Below are 4,957 nucleotides of genomic sequence, written 5' to 3'. Positions count from 1 at the left end.
AAGTAAACTATGCATACTGTAAACTGTGAATTTATGCTGAGTCATCATATTTAAGGCCCAGGATTCTATCAATCTTCATTAAATATTTATCAAACTTCATATTTGAGTTAATTTCTTTTAAATCTGTGAAATGAAGCAAATTTGGTTCAATTCTGAATGTCCTCTTTTTCACCCTATATGTGATGACGTCTGACAAAATGGGCCCAGATGCGGTAAAACGTAATTTTGGCTATGACGTTGCAAAGTTAACGTCGACGGGCACCTTCGAATTAATTTATTGCTGACTAAAAACAATGTAGCTTTACTTAATATATCGTGATAGATGCTTACCACGTGTGCGATTATCGTTATTATCTATTTAAATTAAAGTCCGCAATATCTATTTTTAACCTGATTCCGTATTTTAGCCTTATCCCAAATAATTACTTCCCTTTTCGAAATCGTAAGTGGAAGTGAAATGTCATCGTCATGAGTCAAGCTAGATTTGTATCGTTTTGCACAAGTATTCCATCGGAAATAACAGACAAACAAGACGATGAGTTTATTGAAGAGCTACATATTGTCGACGAATTGTATTTTGCCCAAATTGAAAATGAAAATCTGAGCGAGGATGACGGAGTCGGTGTATGTGATGTTAAGTGTTAACTAGTTACATGTATCTACATACTAGTATGGAAGAAAAGAACAAAAGAAAAAAAGGAGTTCCATAAGGTAATAGCTAATAGAGAATAATATATCATAAAACGCTTTCAAATAAGAGGAAAACTCAATCAAACTGACTTGCATATTGAACGACAGATCATATACCCCTCTTTTCTCAAAGGATAATAAATGCAACCAACCAAAATCAAAACACTTACAAATGTAACATACATGTAATAAGAACATAATGTCTCTATAACTACTTAAAATCAGGAAACATACAACATTAAGATAAAAAGGGGGGTATAAATTAAATTCCGTAGATCTTTTTAATAATTTGTGTCAATATGTATTGTATAAAGGCAACAATAGTATACCGCTGTTCAATGGTCATAAATCGATTTAACTGAAACAAATCCGGATAACAAACCAAATACTAATGGGAAAACATCAATCATAAGAGAACAACGGAACAAAAGAAACACTGAACTTCTACAAAAACAAATGCCAACATACATCCAAACGACTTATTAAATAGTATGGATCACCGGTTTTTTTTTATCAAGATATAGGTTGTGCAAAATTTCTTTGATTTTGTATAGAATATACCTGGAAAACCTACTTTTATTGATAAAAAGAAAACTACACCATATAAGTTTGATAAACTATGAAAATATATCTCTATTTACATGCATTCAGAAAATGGGGTCACCGGACTCGTTTTCTCGCAATATAATAAAATAGTTAAATTCACACAACACATGATATAATGAAAGTTACTTTATCTAAGTTTTCTCCTAATAGTGACAAAGTCGAAAAAAGGATTTTGTTTATGTTCTTAATAAGAATAAAAAGTATTTGATATCAATTACTTTATAAGATTTGGACCGATTGGTATCTTTTATTTCAAAATTTAAGATGGACGATGACATCTAAGCTACCTGAAGACGATTTGCAGTTTTGTATTTTGCTTAACTTATAAAAGTTAATGATTTGACATTTTTAAGGTTGATGGTGATTAATGTTTTTGTCCATTTAGAGAAACTATAAATATATCGTATTGTTAATGCTGTGTAAAGTGATATTATGTTTTTGTATATAATCACGCCATCAGTATAATATATTCGTCCTTGGTAAATAGTTTACAGATGTGTTGTATGAAATGACGCATTTGATAAATATTTCGATCAGAATTTAGAACATTAGCATAGCTGACATATTTTCACATTTAACTTAAAATAGAAATCCCGTGTTCTGTTAAACTACATCTTTGTTAAATAAAACAGTTAGCCTAAATAACATTCTCATATTCAGACTGGTAATGGGTAAAAATAAATCACTTATTTGCAATTCATGCTCTGTAAATGCATTGTCCTTAACAAAAAAGAATAAACTATCTCAGTCTTTAAATTTAATGATTCAAATATGTACACAAAGAGATATGGTACGGTTCACGGTGAAACAACTATCAAAGTGGGTTTGGTCTCGCACTTTTAGCTCTCCTATGGCGGTCGTTAACATGCTTGGTGTACATTATCCAAGAAACGTGTTTTTTTTATTAAAGCATACGGTACATGTATTTGATTTATGATTTTTGAATTAATAATAAATATATTATGCTACGTTCCAAATGAAAACATTTAGGCAACTCTTTCAAATATGTTGGTTTTTTTTATTTCGAAAAGTTATCTAGGATGATATGGATAAGCAGCGCATGCAGTGAATACTTTTACGTTTGATTAAAATTGTCTTCATTGTCACCGAGAATGGAAGCATTTTTACATAGTTGTATATTTTTACACAATGTGTTAAGGAATATGTATTGTAAGATAAAGGCAACAGTAGTATACTACTGTTCAAAAATCATAAATCGATTGAGAGAAAACAAATTCAGATGACAATCTAAAATCGAGGGAAACACCAACTACAAGAGAAAAGTTAAAGGAACAACAGAAACACTGAAGTGCAACAAAAAAAAGTGCAAACGACAGGACATTTAAAGAAAACATGGTTGGTTGAATCAGGATTAATGGTTAGCTAAATAAACTGCGTATATAGAAATATTAAAAAAAAACATCGCTACATGACAGAAATACAGCACAAACAAACATGACAAACACAAGAACATTCATTTCTGAGTAACATAAAAGTCGCTACTACATGTAACCACAGAATAATAGCAGTAAGGTCCCTTTTCGATATATACATTGTATCGTTGTTGTTTTCTTTTTGATGATTTGAACATTCCGTTTAAAGATAAAGACGATTTTTGTTGGTTTTTTTTTGTTTTTTTTTTTAATTTTGATTCGGAAGGGTAATACAATGCTGATACAGAGCATGAATTGAAAATACGTGTGATTTTGTTATACCATGACCAATCTTAATCTGAGAATTGTTTAACAAAGATGCAACTTATATTAATAGAACACCGAATTTATATTTCAAATTAAATGTGAAAATATGTCACCCGTGCTAACGTTCTTAAACCAAAACAAATTATTAAGTGCGTCATTTAACATAAAACACCTGTAATTTAAATTTATCAAGGTCGAATATATGATACTGATGTCGTGATTTTATACAAAAACATAATATCACTTTACAGCATTAACAATACATTTAAAGTTCTCTTAAAATGAACAAAAAAACATGAATCACCTCTAAACTTTAAAAATGTCAAATCATTAACTTTCATAAGTTCAACAAAGTACCCGTCTTAAAATCCTCTTAATGTTGTTTTTATAAGTATTCATAGAGACAGTCAGTTCTTATCATATTAAATTTGAAATTGCATTAATGGGTTAGTTGCAATTATTATTCATTGTTTTATTTTACATAATGATCCATATAATTATGATATCAGATAGAAAATACACTTTATTGGAAGTATATTTATGTTCAAGGTATACAGAAAACACAAACCTGAAGTATAACCTGATTTTAAATTTTGCCCTATGACGGACACTTTAGCCGAACACCTTTTTTCTCGTTTTTCTCCCAAAACAACCCAATCTGAATATTCATATGAATGAATGACAAATGCGACTATGCACTGTACCTATAAGACAGAGGCATGATGATTAATTTGTTGTGGAAAAAAGAGAAGCGACACACAAAATGAGGTCTTCTCGTTTAATAGTATAGATGCATGTATGCATGTCAACATTTCTAATATATCCATTGAAGGAAAAAAGTCATGTCACACTTATTTTGTATTTCTGGTCTCTTCTAAATACATTTAAATCAACTACATGCACACTACATGTTGATTATGCAATAGCAAAAATGTTGTTATATCTTGCAGATTGCAGAAAGTATGAACAAATCCAGCAGAAATGGTTATAATATTTCCCAGTTAGTTAAAGATATTGAGAAACCGGTCATATTTTATGATTGGAAGAAATACCTCCAGCAGTATTTTAAAACACTTAAGCATATTAGCACTTATCACCACTTCATAGTTGATTTAAATAAACCAGGATATGTTGTTTTTAAAGAGTCATGTGACTCTGTACCTATAGCCATCAATTTGTTGAAAAAAAGAACACTAGAATTTCAAATTTACTATGCCAAACACTTTAACAGCAAAAGAATTAGATGCAGCCAGACAGTGGTATTTGTACGAACAAATCAGGGAATATTGTTATACATGTTATAGCGAGGCTAATAAAGATGGCATTTGTCCAAAGCAAACAATTGCCAAAAGTGAGGTTGACTTGACCAGTGATGTTGATACCAATAAACACAAATGTCCATCAAGGAAGCAGAATCTACTTAATTACTTAACACAAATATATTTTTGTCTCCTTTTCTCATTTAGTTACAATATCAAAATTATGGATATCGTCAACAATATAAAGAGAAGAGCTGTGGTATGATTGCCAACTACCCATCTCTATATTAAGTTAATACCATGTAGAAAACAGAACACTTGCGGCAAAGATCGTTTTGGTCTTTTGAAAAATGTTGTTTGTGTGGTGATCGTGTGGTCAAAATTTATTTGTATGATATCAAGAACTTGCAAGTTCCATAACGTTAGAACATAAATACAATTTTGCGTTTTGCAATTTGATGTTATAAAAATGTTGTAGTTTGTCTTCGTGACTGTGCTGACGAATTGGGTTTCGATGTTGGCGACTTTTCAACACGTACAATTACCACTTCCGCATGGTTTATAACCTCCTATTGTCGATATCTCCTGTTTAGATAATTTGGATATTTTGAGGTTTTTGGGTCTACGGTAAGCCATGGCGGGTGGTGATGGAAAACTCTCTTTTAAGAGAGACCATGTCCAATAAGACGCCAGTGTTTGTGG

The 4,957-nt window shown here is 30.9% G+C and overlaps 1 long non-coding RNA gene across 1 annotated transcript; it reads left to right on the top strand.

Annotated features, from left to right (window-relative positions):
- Positions 1 to 203: 203 nt before the first annotated feature.
- On the top strand, positions 204 to 4,351 carry LOC139495875 (uncharacterized). Its single transcript, XR_011657488.1, has 2 exons — positions 204 to 711; positions 3,947 to 4,351. It is a non-coding gene; the product is annotated as an uncharacterized lncRNA (long non-coding RNA).
- The last annotated feature ends 606 nt before the right edge of the window (positions 4,352 to 4,957 follow it).

Source organism: Mytilus edulis, chromosome 11, assembly GCF_963676685.1.
Source record: "Mytilus edulis chromosome 11, xbMytEdul2.2, whole genome shotgun sequence".
Taxonomy (NCBI): Eukaryota; Metazoa; Mollusca; class Bivalvia; order Mytilida; family Mytilidae; genus Mytilus; species Mytilus edulis.
The sequence above is the reverse complement of the archived record's forward strand: the minus strand, read 5'-3'. Positions and strand labels throughout refer to the sequence as shown.